The sequence below is a fragment of the Ambystoma mexicanum genome, chromosome 10, assembly GCF_040938575.1.
Source record: "Ambystoma mexicanum isolate Mex_15411 chromosome 10, UKY_AmexF1_1, whole genome shotgun sequence".
Taxonomy (NCBI): domain Eukaryota; kingdom Metazoa; phylum Chordata; class Amphibia; order Caudata; family Ambystomatidae; genus Ambystoma; species Ambystoma mexicanum.
The window spans coordinates 498,486,204-498,498,693 of record NC_090932.1 but is presented as its reverse complement, the minus strand read 5'-3'; positions in this window follow the sequence as shown (position 1 = coordinate 498,498,693).

The window sequence follows — 12,490 nt, the reverse complement described above, 5'->3', positions numbered from 1 at the left end:
TATCTGATGGTTGGTTCTGGGTTACAGCTCTGCTCTACTGGTTTGGGTCTCTGGGTTCTAGCAAGGTTCTTGGCAAGAACCAGAAAAACAGCACAGCCCGGCTGTTGAATTTGTGTGCCCCTTGGAAGTTTGGGGTTAAAATCAGGTTGTAAGATTTTAAAGGCCAGATGAGAAGGGTTCAGTTTTGGATTGGGCCTTCTGCTTTAAGAGGTCTGGAGTCTTGATCTGGGTTCTGGAGTCTTAATCTGGGTTCTTCCTGCAGAGCGCTTTGCCAGTTAATCAGTTGATGGGTGAATGTCTCCAGGTCCTCAACAGTCCCTATTTATGTATCTCTCAAGGGGGTGGGTAGGCTGAGTATACTATGCCCGACCCACTAAGAATATGATAGGTCAGGGAATTTCCTCTCCTCTGATTTGAGAAGGAAACAGTGTGTCATAATGTGTCATAGTGATGCTGCATTTTACAATCCAGGGAGAAACCTCCCCTTTGTTCCTATACAGAAAATCTGTTTTTCATATAAAACCTATTTCCAATATCAACAACTTGTTAATAATACATATTTACATTACAGATTAAATAAGGCATGTATCCATCAAAGTCTCATCTTCCTAAGAGTTTTGGTTCACAAATGACAGTTTCTCGCGCTTTTGGTTGGTTACCCTGTGTCAGATGTGTACCATTTTTTCCAGATACATGCACATAACATCTGGGCTTACTTCTGTGAAGTTTCATATTTTTAACATTATCACAACTGCTACAAAGTTAATATTTCGATAGTTCAGTCTCTGAACATCGAACAAATTCCAGAGTTGTTTTCAAACGTGAACAACCTTTTCATTTTAACAACACTATATTTACAGATTTTTACCAATTTTGTTCGGTTTTCTATGAGTCTTTTTTCAAAAAGATGTTTTCTATGCTCTCTGAATAAACAAAACTGTTTGTCTACGTCCCCAAGGTTTTGGGCTGGGCCAGATCAGTCCCAAGTTTCTTCCTGCCAGCAGTTGTTTTCTGTCACACCCGAATTAGCATTTTCCTTTCAGTCAAGGGAGTCTTTTGTTTCTGGTCAGAACAACAGGCCAAAGTCCCCTCCCATTTCCTTCCACACCTCCCTGCCAGTTCTTCAGCAGATGGCAGGGGGGGGGAGATTCCTTTGTTTGGGGAGAAATTGTGGAATGTCTTTGAAGCTCAGTGTGGCTGGCTTTAACTTACTTTTGAAACAATGTTTTAAAAATAGTCTTTCTCTAAAATACAATTTACATTTTTACAAATTTAACCACAAATCTCTTAATTCCAGCCTTTTTACACACAAAGATTGAATTGTCACCCTATATGGCTTTTGATGGGAAGTCTCTTCTTTTCAATACTTTGGTTTTAAGGCACAAGTTTAAATGACAGTATAAGTAAATGCCGGCGCTTGACACAGGCGAGCGGCGGTACTGCGCCCATTTATAACATATTTTTCCAAGCAAGCATCTTTAAATGTGGATTTTCTTCTGATAAAATATGTTTCTCCTGACATTGTGCTGCGGTGAATTCTTTGAATAATGTGATGTTTAACACCCAACAAGGATGTTGGATCTTTTGTGATGTTGAGAACCATGATTTTTGCACTTTCCACAGCCAAGGAAAAACTGATTTTAAAGCAGCTCTGGGTTTTCCTTTGCTATGCAGCACTGCTTTTTCAAGTAGTTTCATTTTCCTCTGTGGGCAGCCAAATGATAGGTTTTGGCAGTGGTCTCCTGTGTTACCACTGACATAGGCAAAATGGATTGGCGGCCTATTGTTCATGTTTTCCTGGGCACTTTCAGAGATTTTTAGCGCAAAGATCTTTTTGGCGGCCATCCTGTTGTTTCTGATGCAGGCAGCGCCCAGTGCTGTTGCAGGGCATGGACTAGTGGGTTAAAGCATCCCACAAAACATTGTGCAGGACACATGCTGCCACAATGATCCTGCACACCACTGGGGGTGCATATAGTAGCTGCCCGCCAGAGTGTTCAAGGGAGCGGAAGCGTGACTTGAGCACTCCGAATGTGTGCTCCACTATGACCCTGGTTGCAATATGGCTGAGTTGTATTTTACCTGGGGTGGTGTGGTGGGGTTCCGTATTGGCGTCATCATGTAGTTGCTCAGAGTGTAGGTGACATGCATGCATGTGCACAGGCATTTGTACTCACCAGTGAGTGTTTTTTGGGGGAATTGTGTTTAGTTGTTCATTTAGGGCCCGTGCTCTGAGCGCTTGTTCTCCCCCCTCTCCCCTCCCCCTGGAGCCACTTCCTGATCCTCCCTCCCTCCCACCTACCTGCCTGCTCACCCCCCCCTGATTGGTGCCGACGGTAGTCTCTCCAGGACTACCCGACAGCTGCTCTCCCCGCTCGCTTCTTGTTGAGCGGAGCGGGTGCGAGCAGTCACTGTTTGCAGTGTCCAGCCTGCAGGTTGACCCCTTCACGGCCCCCGTGGGTCTCCAGTGAGTGTTTTTTGGGGGAATTGTGTTTAGTTGTTCATTTAGGGCCCGCGCTCCGAGCGCTTGTTCTCCCCCCTCCCCCTGCAGCCACTTCCTGATCCTCCCTCCCTCCCTCCCACCTACCTGCCCGCATACACCCCCTTCCCTCCCCCCTTCCTATTGGATGCCTTCCTGTTTTAACTGACCCTCCTGGGCAGCCCCCATGCCCGGCAGCCACCTCGCCTAAGGGAGGCTCCCAATGCTGCGACTCCTGTTGTGTCTGCAGGTGTCCGCAGGGGACGCCAGGCGTCAGCCCTCTCCCTTCTACCTCCTGCTGTTAACCTCTGCTGTTCTCCATGGACAAATCCGCTTGACTTAGTACTGCATTGCTGAAACCTAGGCCTTTTCTCCCTCTCTAGGATTCTCAAATTTAGGTGGCGCTTAACCATCAGTATTGCTACTACCACTGAAACTGCATTTTTGAAACCTAGGCCTTTTTTCCCTCTCTAGGATTCTCAAATTTAGGTGGCGCTTAACCATCTGTATTGCTACTACCACTGAAACTGCATTGTTGAAACCTAGGCGTTTTCTCCCTCTCTAGGATTCTCAAATTTAGGTATGTCTTCTTTCCTGTCTTGATTGTCCTGTGCCTTTCTATGCTCACCACCTTAGTGCCATTGTCTTGTCCCACTCTCCTGCACACTTGACTCTCGCTGTCTTGTCTGTCTACCCCCTAGACCCCCACCATCCCAACCTACTCTATGGTGCTCTCTGTCTCCCCTATTTTTTCAAAGTGCTTCTCTATTGACTATCCTGCTCTCCTCACTAAGTCTGGTAGGAAAAAGTTTAAAAAGGACATCCTGGTCTCCAACCCAGGCCTCCCTATCGCTGACACCTACATCAGTGCCTCCTCCAAGGAAACTCTCACTGACTTCCTTCACCAGATCTATGGAGCCCCCATATGGTCTCTGTTCTCTCTCCTTTCGCCTCCTCTCCCCTTAATGGTGGTACCCGTTGGGACGCCCTCCTGGCCTCCTTCCTATCCTCTAAGGTCATCATTAATGTCTACTCTAATGGGACCGTCTTGGGCCAAGGCCCTCAGGCCAACCTTAATCTCTTTGATAGATGCTTTCCGCGCCTCATCAACTTCCTTTCCTCTCCTGCTGTCCCCCCCTCCCTTTCCATGGCTACCTTGCCTTCCCCCTCCCTCTCTGCCCCCTCACGGGTGCTCTCTACACTTCCACAGGACGTACCTCTGATCTGTACCCCTCCTCGGAAGTCCTTCAAGGTGGGCAACCTTCTCTACATTGCCACTCTTAACTCCTGCTCCACTGTCAAACAATCCTCTGATATCTGCTGCCTTCTTGAAGAACTTGACCTCGATGTCCTCGGTCTCACTGGTTTACCTGCTGGCTACAAGATCCTCTCTGCGCCCAGGCCCAATCGCTCTGGGGCTGGCGTAGCCCTTATCTTCCGTGAGTGGATTCCTGCCTCTGTCATCCCTATGCAGGCCTACTCCTCTTTTGAATGCCTCGTCTGCAGGCTCTCTCTTTCGCCTAGCCACTCCCTCACTGTGGCTACCATCTATCGGCCACCTGGTCAGGTTTCTTCCTTCCTCTCTGAGTGGGCTGACCTCTCCTCCTCACTCCTGGCCTCAACCACTCAACTCCTCCTTCTTGGAGACATCAACATCCACCTGGATGCCTCCTGTCTCCCCTCTGAACTCTTTCGTGATCTCTGCGACTCTCTCTCACTCACCATTCTCCCCTGTGGCCCAACTCATTCTGCAGGGCATACTCTTGATGTTCTGATCTCTTCAGATCTTCCCCTCTCTGTCCCTCTCTCCACTCCTCTCTCTTGGAGTGATCACTTTCTCCTATCCTCTCACCTCACCCTCCCTACCCCGCAGGCCAAGCCACCTCCTTCACTGCCACCCACCTTCTCGGTCACCCGACCCATGATGCGTGTGTCAGTTGAGGCTTTCGCCGCCACCTTCTCACCTCCTCCTCCTCCCCTGGCTGACTCCCACCCTGACACAGCCCTCTCCACGCTCCACTCTTCTATATCTGATACTCTCGATATCCTTGCCCCTGTCATGAGAATCAGCCTGAAGCCCAAACCCAAGTGTAACTCCTGGTATGACTCATACATTGTCACCCTTAAACGCAAGTGTAGGGTTGCCGAGAGGAAATGGCATGCTTCAGGATCATCCTCCGACAAACCGGCATGCCGCCTGCTGCAAAGGCAATACCGTCTCTCCGTCCTCACCAAGAAGAGAGCCCATATCCAAGCCTGCGTCTCTGCGGCATCTGACAACTCGGCTGAACTCTTTAAAATCTGCAAGGAACTGGCCAATCCTGCCGCAGTCTCTACCTCTCCTGTCACTTCCCCGGCCCCCTGCACGGCACTGGCTACTCACTTCATTTAAAAAACTCAGGACATCCTGTCCTCACTCTCCCTCTCTCACCCCCTCCCTCTATTCCCTGCCCTTCCTCTGACCCTTCTGCAGCCACCCCTCCTCCATCCTTCTCTGCCTTTCCCCTTTTCTCTCCAGACGAGGTTTCTAGACAAGTCCGATCTATGAAAGTCTCTTCGAAACAGGTTCACCCCTGTTCCTCCAAAACTATCAAGGATCACATCGACTCCCTGGCGCCTGCCCTGGCAGATTTCTGCAATCACTCCTTTGCCACTGGAATCTTCCCTTCCCCCCTGAAGCACTCCCTTGTGCACCCTCTTCTTAAGAAACCCTCTGCCGACCCCTCCTGCCCGGCTAACTATCGCCCAATCTCCATCACTCCCTTCCTGGGCAAGCTCCTGGAGAAACTGGCCATCTCCCAGCTCAATCTCTACGCTGAATCTGTTGGTTGTCTTCATGACCATCAGTCTGGCTTCAGAGCTGCCAGAAGCACGGAAACTGCTCTTGTAAACATCCGTGAAGACCTGCTCACCATCCTCGACTCTAACACCCCTTGCGTTCTTATCTTGCTTGATCTCTCTTCTGCCTTTGACATGGTCAACCATGCCATCCTGCTCAACCGTCTACGTGATAACCTGGGTATCAGTGGTCAGGCTCTGGCGTGGCTGACTTCTTTCCTCTCCGACCGACCCTCCCAGGTCCAACTGGGGTCCTTCCTCTCTGGCATCTTTTTCTCTACCTGTGGTGTCCCCCAGGGATCTAACCTCTCTCCCTGGCTGTTCAACCAATACCTGGCACTCCTTGCCCGCCGCATCGCCACCCTCTGTCCCAACTTTCAGTGCTATGTGGATGATACCCAGATCATTTTCAGACTACCCTCAGCCTCCTCCTCTCCTTCCCTCATCTCTGACTGTCTGTCTGCCATTCAAGAATGGTGTGCCGCCAACGACCTCTGTCTTAATGCCAGTAAGACTGAGATTCTACTCATCGGCGCACCCACTCCCTCCTTCCCTGCAGCTCTCTGGCCGGCCTCTCTTGGCCCTCCTCCCACTCCCACCTGCAAGGCTAAAAACCCTGGGGTCATCTTCGACTCTGCACTCTCCTTCTCCCCTCACATCTTCAACGTCTCCAAGAAGTCACACTACCAGCTGCACCTCCTTAGAGGTATTCTTCCTTTCCTCTCCTTCCCCCAGAAGCTCACTGTCTCCAGAGCCCTGGTCCTCTCCAAGCTGGTCTACTGTAACAGCCTCTATCTAAATCTGCCTGCCTCTACTCTCCGCCCTCTGCAATTTATCCAGAACAGGACTGCAAGACTTGTCCTTGGCCTCAAGCCCAGGGACCGTATCTCTCCAGGATTGAAATCTCTGCACTGGCTCCCAGTGGCTGCGAGGATTAAGTTCAAAACCCTCTGCATTGTACACAAGGCCTTCTGGGGTCTGGGACCGAAATACCTTCAACTCTCTCTACCTAAAACAATCGCTCTAATGCCTCCAACTCCCTTAGGGTCAGTCGCTTCTCCAAGCAACAAGTTGGTGGCAGATTATTCTCTTCAGCAGGGGCCTCTCTCTGGAACAGCCTTCCTGCATCCCTGAAACTTGAGGAGAACCATCTCCGGTTCCGGAAACACCTCAAAACCTTCCTCTTTGCTTCTGCTTTCTTTCCTCTCCCTTGCTGAATTCCTGACCGAAATTGCACTGGCTACCTGGCAACCCTTTTGATCTCTGGCCCAGGCCCCGTCAATTACCCACCTGCACTGCCTCCCTGGCAACCCCTGCACCTGGGGACCTTTTTCTGTATCCCTTCTGTCCCCCCTTCTAGCACTTACGTCTCCACTTCCTTGCACTTGCCACTAGCTGGCTATTTATGTGTCATATTTATTCCACTTCCCATGTACTGCACTTCCCTTCTCCCTTCGCACTTTTCATTTTTTCCCCCCTTCCCTTGCGCGATCTGAATGACACCTGGCCTAGTAGGATCGTTGTTTGTCCTCCCATTGTTCCCCCCTTGCCTCTTCGCACCTTGAAGCACTTGTGTGTAGGTGCGTTATAAATGCCATATCATATCATATCATATCATACCAATGAGCCAGGTGTTGCCATGCTTCCCAGCTTCCAGGTCCTGGTTAGGGCGGACATTCTGTATATGAAACTGTCATGGGTGGACTCGGGATAGTTTGCATAGACAGAGGTGATGATTCCCTTGGCATCGCATACAACCTGCACATTGATGGAATGCCAGTGCTTGCGGTTAAGGTAGATGTTCTCAGTGGCACTAGGTGGAAGTAGGGCCACATTGGTGCAATCTATTGCACCAAGCACTTTGAGGAAGTGTGCCACCCTGTTGAAGTCCTGGACCACGGCCTGCCTTTCTGCGGGTGTTCTGGAAATATATATGTGCCTGCGGCCTGGTGGGTGCGCAGTCATGATTGCCAAAACCTGGTGTAGACAGCGTGAGTGCGTGGGCTGTGAGACGGTCCCGACTATGGCAGTTGTCTGCTGAAATGACCCAATGGGCAAAAAAAATGCAAGGGGCTCAGTGCTTGGGAGCACAAGGTGGGTGATGTTAGGTCATCCTCCCACTGAGTGAATAGGTCTAGGATGATATGAGGTGGAAACCTATACCTGCCATAGACTTAGTCATCAGGCAACCCAAAAAGGCTGGTCCTGGGCAAAGAAATGCGGGGCCTGACTATTCTGCTCCTCCTGCGGTGTCCCACGATCACTGCTGCGAGAAATGGGACATTCATCGTAGCTGTAAATGCTTGTTTGTTGTTTGCGCACACTTTTATACTGCACGGGGGCGCTTCTGCCTGCTTTTGTGTGGCAGATGTATTTACGCGTGTGCGTGTCTTTTGGCGTGCATGGGTTTTCCCTATTTGATTCCATGAATATGTGTTGTTCGCGAGCATGTGGACGTGGCGTGTATTTCCCAGCGGTACTCCCCCGTTACCCTCACATTTTCACATGTTGTTCCCCATTCCACTTGTTCCGCCCCTTTTTTAGGTGTGTGCTCTAGGAGTTGTGCACTTTCGCTGTGAGTGTCATGCACAGCGTTTAGATAGTCTCAGTGACATGTAGGGTAAGCGTGGATTTGGCAAAACTCCACACGCAGAGCCTTCCATTAATCGCCTGCGTGCGAATCACACGCGTGTGCTGGCTTTTTCACGCTTGCGCCACACATTTCGGCACACAATTATTCCATGAATCGGCCCATTTATTGTGACAGTAATCATCTTTAAGTACCATGTAAAAGCACCTATCATCAATTGGTGTCATTATAATGAGATACGACCTTTAATGATGCCCTTACCTACCATTACCATTGTGCGAGTGGCAAGTATGTGATGCATACCATCTCACAGGGCCTCAGTCTCTAGCAAATGCCTAATGTTGGCCATCCGTCTGAGTCTCCTTCATGACTAGAACAATGATATATCTAGCATATTCAAAGATCTTTCATTTTTTTAATCATGATGTTCAATCCCCTGTCCTTAGGTGGTGATGACATTCACAACCATATGATAGTCCAGAAGCACCACAAAACTAACTGCATATCCTGCCAGTATAGCATTGTTCATTGTACCAAGATACAATGAAACATAACTAATCTTAATAGCTCTCCCTCATGGTACTCCCAAATTGACAGGGGATTCATCTCACCCTGCAAACAGTGCCTTGCAACAAAAACAAACAATTCCTATTGGAAGGTAAATATGCATGTGGGAGTCATGTACCAGAACCCTAATAGACTACACTGTCGAAGAGACTTCAATTTGTAATAGTGCCCTGAAAGTAGCGGGTGCTAACACATTTTATTAGACAACTTTACAGTGATCAACAGCAGTAACGTATATGCTTGTTGAGGTAATAGTCTATCAAGTGTTCACCCTTAGGAGTAGTGAAAAGTGCACCTTATTCTGGTGTATTATTTTTGAGTTTGCAGAGAACACCGTCTGGCTGGGGTGTCCTTCTTATGAAGAGTGTTCTTGACGTTATGGAAGTCTTAACCGCAACCTGCACTGCAGGGTTGCAATCATGTACAATTTAAAGGTTTGAACTAATGGATTTGATTTCGCTAATTTTCCCTGCTGTTCTGATTAAGTCCTGACTCCTTGTAGTTGAAGATCTTTGCTATCACCACATCTATTGGGCTGAATGGGAGCAAGGCTGGGTACCAGCAACCCGTGAGCCCACACCAGAAAATAAAGGGTTGTGAGAATTCTGGTTTGCCCAGCACCTTGGGCAAAGTCTTTTCTGGAAGCACCTCTATAGATCCATGAATTCGTTTCTGGCAAGCCAACAATACAGTTTTGTTGCACGGTTATCTCTATTCGAATTACACATTTTTAACTTTAACCAGTGCTACATAAAATGTGGGTGATATGTTGTGATGATCTCTTTGGGTTTCTACTGTCCTCACTCTGTCCATATCATTGGGCACCCACACAGTTCTTTCGTATTCTACTATGTTGACTCGGATGTCGAAATTGTGATTGAGGGATGTAAGGGCGCTTTAAGCATATCCCCTGTGTTTCATCATAGTTCAGTGGAATATCCGACCCTGTGTATGCCACTGACAGCTTGGGATAGCTCTACTTCCTTTTGTAGTAAAGCTTTTTCAGTGTGAGCTGTTCCCTCCTTATCATGGCCTCTTGTTTTATTGTTAAGGTTTGCTGGCAGGTCACTGCAACGTAGAGTACTTTGGTCACAACACGTCTCTCCAAGACAACACACAGGCCATGACAGAACAAGAAATATTATGTGTGGCATATAATCCATTTATCAGTCGGGCACACATGTAATTTCTTTGTGACAAACTAATATCCACAGTGTGGGCGGAACAGAAATCAGCCCACATCGGTGTTGCCATCCGTCCAGTATTTTGCAGGACTGCCCCGTTTTCATGGGCTTTGTCCTGTAATTCGCAGAGAGCCTGTCCGGGGATGGGTACAATCTATCAAGATATTGCCATAAAATGTACATTTCATCTTTAGAATCCCAAACCAAAAAAATACATTTGAGAGTAATAGCTGTGTAGATATGTGGTCAAGTACTTAAGTCTCAGACTGGGCCTAGTCCTAGTTTCCCAACCTTATTAATGTGTGTGATCCATGGCAAATTATTTAATCCTGTTATACCTATTCCGCCACAATTGGGAGTGCCTAGGAGTGATTTAGTGTGCAGCTTTCGATATTAAAACATCCTCTCTAATGATTTGCTAAACTTTAGAGTTGTTACATATTAATGATGGTGAGCATTCACATATTGCATACCAAAGTTATTTGCCTCTTGGTTCATACATGGAAACCTCTATTAATGTCATTAACAACGAAGCTCTAGAGCAAGGGTCTCCATCCTTTACGTTGGCAAGGGCTACTTGTAGTTTAAAAAAAAAAAATCTCTGAATTTTCCAACAATGTCACCACTAGAGTCATATCCTTTAAAGGAAACACCCAAAAATATTGTATACTCCAAACATTCCTTCCACACTTGAACCCTCCCAAACCAACCCCAGGCCACGTGCTAATAAAACAAAAGGGAAACAAAAAGAGAAAACTTTGACAGACAGGTGCATCTTTCCATCAACCCCATCACATTTCCATAATGCAAGTAACATTTCTGGTCAACATTAAGCCTTCAAAGAGGCCTCATCAGAAAAGGGAAAAGCAGTCCATTCAACAATGTTGCCCAGTCTGTTCTATTTTCAGTTTCCACCCTACTTACATCTATTCAATCCTGCCGTTCTATTTTCAGTTTCCACCCTACTTACATCTATTCAATCCTGCCGTATAATATGCAGGAAAAGAGACCCTTCCGCCCCACATCTAGGGAAGGTATCGGACGTCGTCATGTTCATTTTGTGTATTCTCTGCAGTGCCAAGTACGTCATTTGCAAAACATTGTATTAGCCTCAGCCAGACATTACAAGATACTGTATTGGTGTATGAACAGATGCTTTTCTACTGCTCCCACTCGATTGTCAGCCCCAAATCCTGTCCCAGTCCTCTTTGACCTGTAGCTCTTTCCCTTTCTTATCCCTATTCCCCAGCATCAAAAGATAGGTTGGGAATATTGGCCTACTCTCTTTCCCAAGAGCATACAGGGCCTCATTACGACTCTGGCGCTAAGTGAAAAACGATGGCGGTAAATGGTTACCGCCATCGTTTTCCGCCAGGTCCGATCATGACCCTGACCGTTAACTACGATGCCATTAGCGGCATCGTAGTTAACGCTGCCGCTAACTGCGCCAAGGGCGCGCGCACGCGACCTCCCACACCGTACTTAGCGCCATAGCGGAAAGGTACGCGAATGCCGACCCAAGCGGACATGCACCCAACGCCATCACCCAGCCCGTTAAGTACCTTACCGCCATGGTGCTAATTACGCCATCGCGAACCAACCGTAAAGGGCCATGTAAAGTGAATACAGCTGCCACAGGTGCACAGAAACAGCACAGGTGAAGGCAATACAGACTCAGGAAGTACAAAAAGAGCACACCCCACCCCTTCCCACACCCAGTCACACTCCTCAATGATACCAATACGACTAGCAATGTTGGGGCTGCAGGACCTGATAGCAATGCAAGTGCTACAACAGCAACAACAACAACAGGCAGCACAGAGGAGACGCAGGAGGAGAAGGAGGGCAAGGCAGGCCCAGCAAGCCCCACCAACACAGCCAGTGCCACCACGCAGGCAGCCCCCAATCCCAAGCATCAGAGCCAATCCATTCAACCTCACTGTTGAGCAGATCCACACCCTGTACCGTTTGGACCGGGACACCATCACCGCCATCGTAGACATGACACACAACGACATCGTCAGCATGATAGAAACTCCAACCGCCATCCCACCCCTACTGAAGGTAGTGTCTGTACTACACTTCCTGGCCACAGGCGCCTACCAGCACACAGTGGGGCACTTGCATGGAATTTCACAACCATTATTCTCACGAACACTCATCCAAGTGCTCGATGCCCTCCTCAAGCACACAGACGACCACATCTCATTACCACGGACTGCCCAGGAGATTGCATACACCAAAGTGGGTTTCCATGCACTAGCCGGCATACCCGGTTGCATTGGTGCCATCGACTGCACCCATGTGGAATTGGTGGTTCCACGTGCCATGGAGGTACCGTACCGCAACATGAAACAGTTCCACTCAATCAACGTGCAAATGGTCTGTGACTCCAACAAGATCATCACACATTGTTGTGCCCGATTCCCCGGATCAACCCATGATTCTATGGTCCTGAGGAACTCCACAATACCACGCTACATGGAGCGACATGCAGGCCCAAGATCCTGGCTACTCGGTGAGTCCAATGTCATGGAAGTGGGCAGGTGAATGACGTACCGATGCATACTCCACCTGGCTGAAAGGGGGGGGGGATGATGCATACTCCACCTGGCTGAAAGGTGGGGGGGATGATGCATACTCCACCTGGCTGAAAGGGGGGGGGGATGATGCATACTCCACCTGGCTGAAAGGGGGGGGGGAATGATGCATACTCCACCTGGCTGAAGGGGGGGGGGAATGATGCATACTCCACCTGGCTGAAAGGGGGGGGGGATGATGCATACTCCACCTGGCTGAAAGAGGGGAGGATGATGCATACTCCACCTGGCT